The following is a 14,285-nucleotide window of genomic DNA, read 5'->3' as shown; positions in this document are numbered from 1 at the left end:
GCTCAAATGCAGTGTTTGGTTTTTACTCTTTAGTATACTATGAGCAGCACTAATAAAATTTTAAGGTTAAGAGCCCTTCCAAGATCTCAGGAGAAAAGGTAACTGTATTTTGGGAAGATTAAATCAAGGTTTTTGCTTTTTCAACCATTTTTCAACCATTTTGTCCAGTTATGATTTTTTTTTCTTTTAACTATCTGTAAAGACTAACCATAAAAAAGGGCATACTGAAGCTTTTCTTGTATCCAAAGAAAATATTTGATCTTCTACAACCTGTCAATTCACACTATAGGATTAAGGAAATAAAAACCATAGACTCAGTAGATTTTATTAGTATGCAAGCTTAATTTTAAATCAAAATGCAACCATACAATGTCAGATCCTTTACACACAATCAATACTCTAATTCAGAAACTTGTGATGGCAGACAAATGGACAGATTGATAATGTGCTCTACTTTCATTTAAACCTAGGGTTAGCTTGCTAGGCCATGATCCAAAAGCACATTGTCACAGTCACACCAAACTTAAGCTTTGAAAAACTGCATTTCTTCTCTCCCATTTTCATCTGGAAGTTCATAGCATACCTTGTACACCTTTGTCTTTTAACTATAGTTAGCAATATAATTTAGAAGAGCTGCCTGTTAACTACTTCCTCCATTGGAGCCATCTTTCATATTTGTTTCTCACCCTCCCCCTCCCACTCCCTAGCATTATGTGAGAAATGAAGTAAACGATGAGTGGCAAAAAGAAGTGATGAGCTATAGACTGAATAGTGAACCTGCAAATGAAGAACAATCAAATAAGAGAAGTTCTGCCATTCAAGAAGACATTGTACTCCTAAGTTTTAACTTTGATCTCAGTCAACTACTCATTTCACAGAATGGTAGAGATTTTTCTCAGACTCAGAGCAAATGTCAAATGGAAAGAAAAGAACACCAAGCACAGAGACAATGAACCAAGTAGCACCTGCGTGTACAGCTGTAAAACACAATAACAACATCTCAACCTTTTCATACAAGAAGGGCAAGTTACAGGATACTGTGCAGCAATCAGACCTCTCTCAAAGAACAGCACTGCTTTAGATTCAAAAGACATTTCCACAGACAGCAATCTTGCCCCAACCCAAAGGAACACATGCAGAAGTTCACAGCAATGCTCTAACACACGACAAATAAAATGATAGCTACCTGGAGTTTTCTACTCTTTTCAGCCACAGCCCAAGCCAAACACACAGGGTATATGTTAAATTGCATCAGTTTCCAGCTTTCTTTAATCTAGAATAGTAAAGAGAGTAAGTCACAGGTTTTGTATGCATCTCCACATTTCCTTTTCTACCCCATTTACAGATCCCCTGTTTACCTTCCTGCAGAGCCCTATTGCTTGCACCTGTAGGATACTACCACATGTGACAGAACACTTAACTACTTTACACCCTCCCCTGCAGCAGGCAACCAAAACAGCCAAAGTTGCAGTCATCTGATAAGAGTCCCAACCACTCCACAGCATCAAGTAAACACAGAATATGCAAAAATATGGGAGGCTGCTTTTTTCCTACCTTTCTGCATAGCAACAGGTCAATTGAAATGCTACATTCAAAGCATAGCATAGAGGTTTTCCCTTCCTTGTCACACCTCCCTAGGACCCATTAAAAAAAAAGTATTTATCTCAGATTAAGTCTTTGAAGCTTTACCTAGTCAGAGATCTCCTGGAAATGAGACAGCAATCACAAGGTACAAGTTCTACCACAGAAATAGTTTTTGAGTCAGAGGGAAGAAAAATAATGAGTAGTAGAATAAAAACCAGATACTCCTATCTCCCTCTACTAAAAAATAAAAAAACAAAAAAACCCACCAAGTTACAAAAGCTAGCAAGAATGAGATGGGGGGAAATGTCTACCTTATCTCTGATTTTTAAGAAATTGTCTGAAACCAGTTTGTGATATAAGACCACATAAGGCTCTTATGCCTTCAATATGTCATAAAACTAAGACAGTAAGAGGAAAGAGGTTGGAATATCCCAGGCCACAAGCAGCAGAGTTGAAACAGAAAGTCAAAAAGACAAACAGCTGCACTGATGAGTACAACTGTTGACAGTTTAGAGCAAACAAAAAATAACTTTCCTCTGGGGTGTAAGATTAGAACTTCTTGTTCCTTTCATTACATTTATGTAAGAAAACAATCTAAAACCTCGTAACAATACACGCACTTGGCACTGGTTAAAAACACATGTGGCTCAGGCCCCCAGAATCACTTCTCAGGCCAATACAGCAATGCTGCAGCCAAATAGAAGCAAGAAGAAATGGTCTTCTAAACCATAGAGAGTGGCAGGGGTGATGAAAGAACAAAGAATTGTTTCAGAGGTAAAGTAGAGTAGGCACTGTAGATATAAGAGATGCAGACACAAAGGCAGTCAAACTTTTTAGGTGGAGAAAACTGACTCAAAACCAGAAAATAACAAATGAAAAGCTAATAAAAAGACCATTTACAAATATCTAAAACTTTAAGTTCAATACCTAACCAAGAAAGTTCCCAGCTCAAGAATAAGACTTTGTGTGGACCTGGAAACATCCTGAACAGTTTCCTCTACATTTTCAAAAAAATATTTATGGTAGTGGCTTTTGCTGCCCTCTCACTAAACAACACACAGGGTAGACAATAAACAATAAAACAGACAATAGGCAATAAAAATCCCTTCCTAAATAATAAATAATAATAAGTAATGTGTCATTTGAGACCTTTGCTAATCTTAAGCAAACACGAAAGTAGAAAAGACTGAAATACGACCAGCCTGGTACATAAATATTTTGAAATTTAAAAATCTGAAAGAATAAGGGATTTCAGACTTATACTAATTCACCACTGTATAATCATCTTTGCTGCCCTTGAATTATAGTGTGCAAGAGAAATAAATCTCTTTAACTTGCACAGATGTCTTCAGTTTCTGTGCTCAGGTTAAAAATTTTGAACATTTCAGATGCAAACCACAAATTTAATTGGCCACAGCTACCACCTACAGTAACCACAGCACCTCACCTTCTCTCCCACTCCCCTGAAGCAAAACATGCAGCATTCCATAATAAATAATGGTCACATGCTTTCAGATATACAAAAATCTCTAAAAAAAGTTCTCTAACCTGCTACTTGGAGCAATTTGCATAGATATAATACTCACACATTTGCCACCAGTATTATTTTCTAGAGTCAAATTAGAATGCAACATGAAAATTAGCAAACACTCCAGTAGCAGAAGGAAACAGACAACCTGCACTGAGGGTATACTGATTAGAAAGAAACTATCACTTTTACCCACACCTAAAAGTAGGTAAGTGATGGCTCCTTTTATCCATTTTATATATATATACACATACGTATATACATATATATCATTTCTTACCCTTTTCCTCAAGAAGGGCAATTTATTTACTCAAGTTCAGCCATACTTATAATTTAGTGACCAATTATCAAGTTAAGAATTCCATTTATCCTATTATTCCAATACTTTTTTGGGGGGGGAGGCATAATTGGCCTGGTCAACATCCATCCTTCATGACAACTCTCTAAAAACACATATCAAATTCTCTGAATTCTCACATGCTTACTACATCTATCTCCTTTGAATCTTTACTTCCTCAAAGCCCGAAGTCATACCTTCATCTCCTCTTAACTCCTGTAATTTCCTTCTTAATGGGTTCTTTATGTCCCAACATTCCAAACTTCAGCTTGTCCAAAATGCAGCAGCTCATCTTCTCACCTAGAAACAGGAAAACAACACTCCATGAGTCTAGAGTCTGCTGTAAGAATAACCTCACTTCAACATCCCTCTCACTCTCATTTAGCCTAAACTCTTATGCTTAAACACCCTCTAAGACACAGAGTAACAGCATCTTACATTTTTAAATACTAACACTACATGATACACTGTAACACAGGTTGCATGCTTTGCAGTACCCAAACCAAACTATGTAAAGTAACTTTAGTATCAGAAACTTTATGTTATAGCACCTTTTAAAGATTTTTAAGTCAACAGATGAAAATGAAGTTAAAGGCAGTATGAGTTACAGACTAAATAAACTTGGCAAAACCAACTGCAAAGATACTGTTCTATTCAGTGTATTCATGCTGTGTCAAAGCTCAAAAAAACCCAAATATACTGTGTGATAATTTTAAAAGACCTTATTTCTGGAAGAGATTGATCTTACCATTGGTCCTAGAATGCAACGCTCGGGATACAAGTTAGAGCTCTGGATTCCTGCAAATTAGAAAGTATTTTAGCATACTTTTGGACATTAATAATCTAAAACTTTATTACCTTAGAGGCTGGTAACTAGGGTTTATTACAAAGCTGCATCACAAGGGAGTCAGTATTTCACACACAAATACTTGTAAGCTAGGCATTCGAGTGGAGTGGGACAGCAGGAATCCTGTATTTTCTACCAAAACATATGGTAGACATCACCATTGTTTATAATTAGCAGGCAAAGCTCCTGAGGCAGCACCGGAAGCAGTGGAGAAGTAACAAGACTCAGAATCCTTGTAGTATGCTTTCAGTCAGAGGTAAACCACACAGAGCTTTAGGCAAAATTGAAAATAGAACAGTGTTAAGTGTTATTGTGAAAAGAGGAAGAAGATATTCCTTAAAAAAAAACATTTGTTCCTTCCTATTTGTATTGGAAGATACAGAATTAAGAGATATGCTGAGGTTTTACATTTGATGCTAATGCTTCAAGGCTTGCATGGAACCTTGTAATTAACCAAATTCCACTATTCAATTCCATAACAAAACACAGAAATTCACAATTAGTGTACATTGTGTTAGAGGTGAAGATAGGATGCTAAACACATTTCACGGGGTTTACAGCTACTTAGATGCAGCAGGCATTACAGTAATATCTCTTTAAACAAGTTTTGATTGAAAAGAAAACTACCTACATTACCATAAGTTTTCTAGTCAGGCAAATAAACTAATGGCCTCAAAAACGTGTAGAGAAGGCAAGAGACCACAACCATAGATCAGGAGCAAGAATATCAATGGCAAGTGCTCAAGATAGCTCAGAGACATGGCAGAATTCCTGCGACATCATTTCCTTTCCCTACAAGACCCTAAGGTTGGCTTTAGCAGCTTTATCAGAAGCTGTCAAGCAAAGGTGTTCTAAATTTTTCCAGCCACTGACAGTCGCTGGATAACAAAGGTATTCCTCTTCATACTCTGTTCCTAAGGCCTTTTGATAGTTATGCAGCACTGTATGAAGTTCACCATCGTGGTCTCCCGTACCTCCAGGGTTCCCCACCTATGACTACTCCTAAGCAGCACTCATCTGAAACTGAGCTGAACTTCACCTGACTCCTTTATTCTTATGCTGGAAATAACAAAGGCATGTACATTCTCCCTTTACATAAGCTTGGAGAAATACAATCCCATAGTCAATTTAGAATTCTAGTCTACAATTGCATGAGACATCAGGGCACTGTTTCTTGTAAGGAAGCACATACATTTTCTTCTCTTAACTTCTATTTCTAGAAAAACTGATATTACAAATAGACTAAACTGCAAATCTATCAGCGTCTCACTTTAGAAAAAAGTTGGCTGAGGTAACTTTACAGGATTCTTCGAGCAGCAATTTAAAATACAAAGAGTTGTGCAAAATCCTAAAACCCATCAGTAACAGAACATTGTTACTGTCCCTAATTCTGGTGACAACTTGTGTTCAGTTTCTTCCAATGACAGAGTAAAGCACGGCCAGCATGTCACCAGCAAGCAGTAAGGCCTCTCTGACCAAACTCTGATCTTCAGTTTTAATCTGCGGAACACCTTTCCCTTAAGTTTCTGCTTAGTACAGACAATGAGACCAGGACTGTAAAATCTCACATTCAGAAAAATGAAAACCCTTACTAGCACTAAGGTTCATCACCATCACTGTTTCTATAATGTACTAACAGGATTAACCATTTACTATACACTGAACCTTAGCTGACCATGTCACATAATGGCAAAAGGGGTTAAAAAACCTCCTAAACATCCTCAACACAGTGAATTTTGATGTGTGAATACAGCATCCAATTTTTAGGACAATGCAGACACTGCAATATTAAGAATGCAGAGGACCAATATTTCCTTTGGGATAAGACAAAAGAAGTGACAAAAGCACTTACTAATACCCATCCGTGTAAGCCTTAACCATTTTGATCATTAAGAAAATGGCAAAAACTCAGAAAACAAAGACATTATCTGACAATCGTCTCCAATCTTAATCAGTTGCTTACATACACTGATACAGATTCTTTAAAAAAAAAAAAGGTGCCTTAGGGCACCTTGTTCCTACAACTGCCTGGTTAAAATTCTCAAGGGACACCACCAGATACAGGCAGAAAGGCAAAATTACTAGACAATGGAGCTGTCAAAAAATCGAAGAAAAAGCAGCCGTGGCTCTGAGAAACCACAGCTTCAGCAGTGAATCAGCTTCCCGACCAGGCAGCACTTCCAGAAACCCAGGACCGGCCGCCGCCGAAGCAGTGACAAGGCAGTGACTCGCCCCCACCAGCCGGCCGCGCACCGGGAAAACCCCCAAGAGAAGACGAGCGGATCGGCGAGCCGACTCCCGCCTCCCTCCGGGGGGCTCTCCTTCGCCCGAAGCCTTCCCCTTCCTTCTTTCCTTCTTTCTTTCCTTCCTTCCTTCCCGACCTTCCCCTGGCAGCCGCGGTGGGGCCCGGCGGGAGGGGGCCGCCGCCCTCCCCCGCCCGCCGTCCGCACAAAGGCAGGGCCCGGCGAGGCGGCAGCGGCCACCCGGGAGCCCCCCCGCCACCGCGGCCACGTATGTAGCAGCACCACGAACAATACCCAAACCTGTTGCGTGGGTTCCCCCGGGCTGTACCGAGCTGCCGTGCCCCCAGCCCAGGAACAGCCGGCGGGACTCACAAAGGGGCACAAAAACGGGAGGGGTGGGGGTGAAAGGGGAAGTAGTCAAGCTCCGTAGCCGGGCGCCAGGTACCCCGTTACCCGACTGCCGGCCGCAGGGATGCGGCACCGGCCCGAGAGGGCTGTTCTGCCGCAAGGCCGGGCTACCATCGGGCCACCACCGCCCCCCGGGAGGGCCGGAGCCAGCCACCGCCCGACGGAGCGAGGCGCCCCTCAGCTCCAACGACGACGCCCAGGGAACAAAGCATGGCCAGGCCGCAGGGCCTGCGCTGCGCCCGGGGACAGCCCTCCGCGGGGCGGGGGCGAAGGAAGAGAGACCCTCGGACGCGGATACTCACGCAGCTGCGGCGCTCCGGTTGCCCGAGCTTAGAGGACGCCGGCGGCAGAGCGGGCGGACGCGGGGCGGAGCCTGGACCCGCCCGCTCCGGCCAGGCTGCGGCGGCTGTCCTCTGCCGCTTCGTACCGCCTTGCTGGCCCGGCAGCAGCCCCCAGGGACGGGGGTGGCTCCAGCCCCTCCCCCGTCGGCAGGGAGACAGCGAGCGCCGGGCGCTGCTGGGCCTGCTGCGCTTCGTTGCCTTCGCTTCAGCCCCACCGCCGCCTCTAGGGCGCGGAGCTGCGATACGGACCGCCTCTCCCGCGGAGCTGCCGCGGCAGCTGCGCGGAAGGCGGCCCCGCCGAGAGGCGGCAGCGCGGAGCCCCTCCCCGGCGGCAGACAATGCACCGCTGCAGCCCCGCAAGGGGGGTGCCGGGCGCTGCGCCCCGCAGCCCTCGGCCCCTTCCTGCCGCCTCGGGCTCCCGTAGGTAACAGAGGGGCCATCGTAATTACCCAACACAGGACACGCTGGAGTCTGACTGCAGATATATTAGCACCAGCAGACCTGATAAAATAACAGGGGTCGTAATTTACTATTTGGAGCTCCATGTGCGCGAGTTTATGTTGAATGAAGTCAGATTGATCGCAGGTGATAACTGGCAGTCGATAATGCCTCAGGCAGATGTCGGCTTCCACCCGTGGCTCTTGGCTGTCAGCGTTTCAGTAATCTTAACCGTAACTCGTATTTAGTTTCTCCTAGATTGCAGTTTCATAACCTGTTGTCTGTCCAGGCTCCTTCAAAAATTGTGAAACTTGTCACATCACGACTGAAGTAATACAAGCAAAAATGCGGAATGAAATGCTGTGAAGAAAGCCAGCCAGGACAATTACCTTGCTTTCAGTCTGACTGCCCTAGGGTCAAGTTGCTGTCAGTCACAAATCTGCTGCTGCACACATCATTTTTAGACCATGTAATGGCTTAAAGAAAACAAAACAACAACAACAAAAAAAACAACAACACAAAAAGAGCAACTGAATATCATTTGCTAAGTCTCATTCCAAATAAGAAAACTGTCTCACATAGACTGCAACTGCTTGGTTTCTCCCCTCAAAGCACAATGTGCAAAACCACTGCCGTTTTCCCCCTTTTCTAGTGGCTGCCAGTCAACATCTGCTGTAGCAATCAACCTCAGCATCACCATCACAGTACGCCTGTGGTACTGACCTCAGCCCCGGCCTCTGCTAACTCCAGAAGCTGGCCCTCTCTCAGCACTTCAACTCACTGGATATGCAAGAGCTAAAGACAAAAAAAATTGTCATGAGAATTTTCAGAAGAGGTATATCAGGCAAGGCCTGTCAGCCTCCAGAATGTATCTGCTCTGTCCAGTATTTCTTTTTTGGAAGAATACTTAAAACATCAACATAAAAGGAAGAGGAAGAGTTAATAAATACCTAACAGCTTGTAGAGATAAACAGAGGTATGTGATCTTCATCAGTTTCCCACCACCATTTTCCCACCACTTCCCCTCAGTAATTGCTGTAGAGAACCATATAAATTATTTATTTTTTTGTACTTTAATAAAGAGGAAAATTTTAACTATATTTCACAAGTGTGCGCTAATGTGTCGGATACAACTTGTAGGTCACTGTTCTACATTTATGCTTATTTATTGCATACTTCTGTTCAGAAGGTAAGACAACAGAAAGAGGGTTTCACTGCTCTTAAAATCCCACAGGCTGTTTCTTTGTAATCTCTGACTGTAGGACAAACAATGTTTCAGAACACTATTGATATGAACTGATACCCAGCACCAATGTCCAGCACAAGCGTAATCTCAGAGCAGGACACCGACACATTTATCTTTAAAAGGAACAAAACTAAAATCAACAAAGGGAAAAATACATCTGACTGCCATACTGAGTTTTTCTTTGTTACTTCACACTTCTAAAAACCTCCATAGTGCAGGCATCACATTCTCTTGGCCATTCATATCACATAGCCTGTACAATAAATAGAAGTACATGTGTTTATTACAAGATGGTGCACTGTTAGTGATTTTGCTTTGGCTCGTGGATTAATTAATAAAATTTCTCATACAAACTTTTCTGAGAAAAGAAACACAGGCCAAAAGGACATAGAACAAACTTCTCATTTTTCCTGGTCACAGGTGGAATCTCTTCTCAATGAATGAGTCTTCTCCTGCAGAGAGAAGGAGCAGAACTCTTGCAGCAACTTCCTAATTTTAGTATTTTTATTAGTGATATAGACAGTGGGTCAAGTGCATCATCAGCAGGTTTGCAGGTCACACCAAGCTGAGTGGTGCTGTGGACAAGCCAGAGGGGATGGGATGGGATAGGATATCAACCAGAAGGACCTGGCCAAGCTGGAGAGGTGGACCTCATGAGGTTCAACAAGACCAAGTGCAGGGTCCTTCACCTGGGTCAGAACAATCTGTAAGGTAAGTACAGGCTGAGGGATGAGATTTTAGAAAGCAGCCCTGCAGAAAAGGACTTGGGGTGCTGATGGATGAGAAGCTGGACATGAGCCAACAGTGCACACTTGCAGCCCAGAAGGCAAATCACATCCTGGGCTGCATCAAAAGAAGCATGGCCAGGAGACTGAGAGAGGTGATTCTGGCACTTTGCTCTGCTCTGGTAAGGCCTCACCTAGAATATTGTGTCCAGCTCTGGAGCCCTCAGTACAGGAAGGACATGAATCTGATGGAGCAGGTCCAGAGGTGGTATACGAAAATGATCAGAGGTCTGGAACATCATCTCCTATGAAGACAGGCTGAGGGAATTATTCAGCCTGTAGAAGTGAAGGCTCTGGGGAGACTTCATTGCAACCTTGCAGTATCTGAAGGAGGTCTACAGGAAGGCTGGAAATGGACTGTTTTCAAGGGCCTGTAGTGACAGGATGAGCAGCAGTGGTTTTAAATTAGAGCAGATTTAGATTGGATGTTAGAAAAAAGTTCTTTACTGTAAGGGTAGTGGAAAAATGGAACAGATTGCCCAAGGAGGTAGTTGAGGCCTCATCCCTGGAGATATTCAGGGTGAGGCTTGACAAATCTCTGAGCAACCTGATCTAGTTGCGGATCTTCCTGCTTATTGCAGAGGGCTTGGACTAGAAGATCTTTAGAGGTCCCTTCCAACCCAAATAAATTATTCAATGATTCTATAAAAGTCACTCTCATTTGTACTCCGGATGGGGATGTGCTAGTTTGAGTATCAAGATGTTGTAACAGGTTTTCTGACTTTCCTTTTCCATATATAATCCGCTGAATGATTTGCCAGACAGAAACTGAGAGAATTAATTTTATTTAAGGTCATACTGGCATTTGTAGTTAATTGCATCTGCTGTACAAAAGCAATGGAAATTTTCTTTCCACTGTAAAGAAATCACAGGACATTTTTTGTAGCAAGGATCCATTTGATTAAAACAGGCTACACTATTATTCTCCAGCAGCCATGTCCAATTTACTCAAATATGAATAAAAGTAAATAGGCTGAAAACATCCTGAGCTTTGGGCACTGTGCCGCACGCCACCACAACAGAGCCTTTGTTACAGGCAGAGAAGCTCTCACAATAGTTGCTACACTTCCAGTAAAATCAGGCTTCAAAGAAAAACAAACAAATCCCCACACAGACTTACAGTGGTCACCAGTCATCACCATGCCACTGGTCCCCGGTGCCACCAGGTGTGACAGTGGCCACCCTGCACAGCCCACTGTGGGCCCACTACACACCCTCGCTCTTTCCCTGCTTGCTGCTGGGTGCAGGGGATGATGTGGGGCACAGCCTTGCAACAGGCAGCCTGGAAAGGCTCTACCTGGAGCAATTTTCTCTGTTGCCTTGCTTGTTGATTGCTTCCACATCTCCATGCAACAGCTACACAATTGTTTTTAACTGTAGCACAAAGACAACCGTGAGTAGTTAAGTAAGTGTGAACCAGCACTATCCAGTGTAGGTAGCTAGACATTGCAGACCACTGCAGTTCATAAATAGTATATACAAATAGGCAAATAACTATATGCAGTGGAATTAGGATAGGTTGGTAGTGATGACTTGTAAATAAAAACTAGAGAATGTTTTGTATGTGGAGCTTTATGATCATAACAAGATGGTATCACTGTATTTATGAGTAAGCAGCAGAGACATCAGCTGCTTTATAGCCTTATGTACTTGTCATAGAGCCAGATTCATGTTGGCAAAAACAGTGGGAAAAGTCCCTTGTATGTTGATAAACAGTATCAGGAGGTTTGGGAAGTGGGAATGACAGAAAAATATTAAGTATTCAGTACACATTCAAAATATCTCAGAAACAAAAAAACCGATTTGCTACATTGCTGAAGTATGTGAACAACCATTCACTGGCTTCTGAAGGTAGTCACATTCACCTGCTATTAGCATAACATTTTGAAACATCCTTTTAAACATAAATACTAGTTTTTAATCCTGAACTGAGGAGTGATTGTTTATTTTGAAACAATTAGCAACAAAGCCTTAAATTGTGCTCTTAGCAGAATCTGAAACTCGAGCCCCAAAGAGCCGAAACCCGTGAGACTGAATTTACTTATTAGCAGAAGCTGAAAACCTTGCACTTTGTGTAGGCAGCACCTAACGGGTTTTGAAGGGTGTATGTTTTATTATATTCATACTTACCAGAGGGAGTCTAAACCAATCTTTTCAATAGCTTTTTTAAGCAATAATTTTGAAGTACTTCGGTTAAGTTCTTAAAAAAAAGAGAGAGTAAGTTTTGTTTCATAAAGGTTTTCGCTTGAGTGATGTGTCTGTAATGAGAAACAGGTTAATGAATCTTTTGCAAGACACTGAAAAAACAGGGGGGGGGGGGCAGGGATTGTGTCTTTTTTTTATATATGCTTCTTAGTACTCAGGTAGAAACAATATCCTGATCTCATCATATCCTCCCCAGTATGTCCTGCAGCAAAATCTGCAGTGACTTTTTATTACTTTGCTTAATTATTTTTTATTTTCCATTGAAGACAATCTTCATAACTTGTGCTTTCTTTCCTAGTGAGGAAATAAGGGCTTTCTTGTAAAAAATAAAATAAAATAGAAGCCCACAGGCTGCATTGCCTAGGAAACATTTTATAGCAAGCAAAGTTATCTGTGGTCAGTTTCCTGGTGTCCGGGTTTCTTAAAATGCAAATGTGATTTCCTTTCAAATTTATTTAAACTTGTGAAGGAGAAGTGGTTTCTGTCAGACACTAGATGCTGAAACTTTATAGAACTTTATAGAATAAAGGGGGAATGCCTTCCTTTCTGTTCAGGAAATTGGTCCACTGAGTCTGGCCTGAGTCTTCTGTGTAACAACCAGGGTATGGATCTTGATCCTGTCTCTATAGTTTCAGACAGAAGGCACACAACAACAGAGCAGAGTTGGGCATGTCTCAGGTCATGTTTCTGGCTGCAGGGGAAGGAGATGAGAACCAACTTACCTGTCATGTTGGGTGCTTGTACCACTGAGCAGGTTTGGTGGGATTTCTACAGTGTACTCTATCGCCTGATGGCTCAGTCTGATCAGGGCTTGCTGCTGTGGTGCTTGCTAAAGAGAACTGTACTTACCATGCTCGTTATCATATGATATCACATGAGGCATAACAACTCTGAGAATATTGGACTCTGAAATGTAACTATAGAAGTAAGAGAGAGTGCTGACAGAGACATTTTAAATGGCTCATGTACAAAGCACTTAATGTTCTACTGGAACCATGTTTGCAGCTCCATGATGCTTTCTCTTACAAAAAAAAAAAAAAAAAAAAAAAAAAAAAAAAAAAAAGTTCTAATGAGACTTGATTACTTACATTCTCTCTTCATTTTACTTGCTTGCTCTGTAGCTGTTTCTTCATGCATTCTCAGAGAAGGGGAAGACAAAGATGGCTTTACACTTCTTGTGTGTATTCCCCATATTAGGTGATTGTAGATTCCAGCACAGCACTGACCAGAAGGTGTTAAGAAGCAGGTTCCTGAGGAAAAAAAATCTGAAGTTTTCTTCTTGAGGTCTGAAAGGGAATTGTTTGGAAAGAGAATAAATCTAAAGGAGGTTCCCCATTAGTATTTTCTTTCTGTATGTCTAAATAGCAAATCTCTCTGTGTTAACAAGAACCTGGTCAGTTAGGGATTTTAAATATATCTCCCTTTAGTTTCCTGTTCAGGTGGCTTGGATTTCTAACTGTACAAACAGCAGCTGGATTCCAGGGTATATACCAACACAATAACTTTTAGCAACAGTTACTTGAAAGAGGATAAGAAATATGAGCTATTTTTAGAGGCACTAGGCCAGAGCTCTTCACCTTCAGAGAAAAGCCATTTTTAGGAGTAAGTGGCTGAGATGGTTAAAATTCCTCACCATGTCTACTACTCTGTGGCTTTCCTTAAAGCTTCCTGACTTTGTAGTTTATTAAGCATTTAGAAGCTTTAAATTGTAGCCTTCGGTGTATAAAAGTGCTTATTTTACAGAGATTGAGTGTTAGTTGTTCAGTTACTCAGTGTTCACTTAGTGTTCAGTGTTCACCCTGCGTGTCAGAAATGCTCTTTAAGAAAGAGAGAATGTCGTGGCTTAAAACTCAACTATTTTACCAAATAAAGGATTAAACCTATAATTATAATTTGAAACATTTTGGGGGCATGGAGGTAATTTTTCATTGCCTTATCAGAACTCTTGTGTACAAACTTTAATGCATTTTGAAAGAGTAGTCTCAAATACAATTAATTGTGTTTATCCTTAACTTGAAATGTTTCTGAAATCAAACACCTCCAAAAGCACTAGGAGCCTAATTATGGGATGTTTCTAACCCACAGAGGTTTTTTTAAATCCCACTCATTGGTCCTTGTTTTGCTGTTGTTTTGCATAGTTCACAAGTAGCTTGTAAACCACTTTTCTGCACACATACATAAGAAGTCATTGGCAATCCAGCTGCAGTACTCATCTTTTAGACATCACAGACAGTACAAATAGGTTGTTAAAGCCATTAAGGCCACCTTGAGAATGAGGTACTATTTAAATGGATATGAATAATACTGTCTAATCCAAAGTGCT

At 41.8% G+C, this 14,285-nt stretch overlaps 1 protein-coding gene across 5 annotated transcripts in view; it reads right to left on the bottom strand.

Moving 5' to 3' along the window:
- SESTD1 (SEC14 and spectrin domain containing 1) overlaps positions 1 to 7,384 on the bottom strand; it is a 42,850-nt gene extending 35,466 nt beyond the window's left edge. For 2 of the 5 annotated variants that reach the window (XM_071747218.1, XM_071747223.1), the window contains exons 1-4: positions 7,250 to 7,384; positions 4,198 to 4,247; positions 3,647 to 3,749; positions 1,187 to 1,273 (exon numbers count right to left, since the gene is read on the bottom strand). The gene's annotated coding sequence lies outside the window, so the exon portion shown is untranslated. Of the gene's footprint in view, positions 1 to 1,186; positions 1,274 to 3,646; positions 3,750 to 4,197; positions 4,248 to 6,549; positions 6,642 to 6,839; positions 6,859 to 7,249 lie in introns of those variants that run through there. The other 3 variants (XM_071747219.1, XM_071747221.1, XM_071747222.1) reach the window with 3 other exon arrangements.
- Positions 7,385 to 14,285: the final 6,901 nt, after the last annotated feature.

The sequence above is a fragment of the Heliangelus exortis genome, chromosome 6 (genome assembly GCF_036169615.1).
Source record: "Heliangelus exortis chromosome 6, bHelExo1.hap1, whole genome shotgun sequence".
Lineage (NCBI taxonomy): Eukaryota > Metazoa > Chordata > Aves > Apodiformes > Trochilidae > Heliangelus > Heliangelus exortis.
This window is presented reverse-complemented; position numbering and strand designations above follow the sequence as displayed.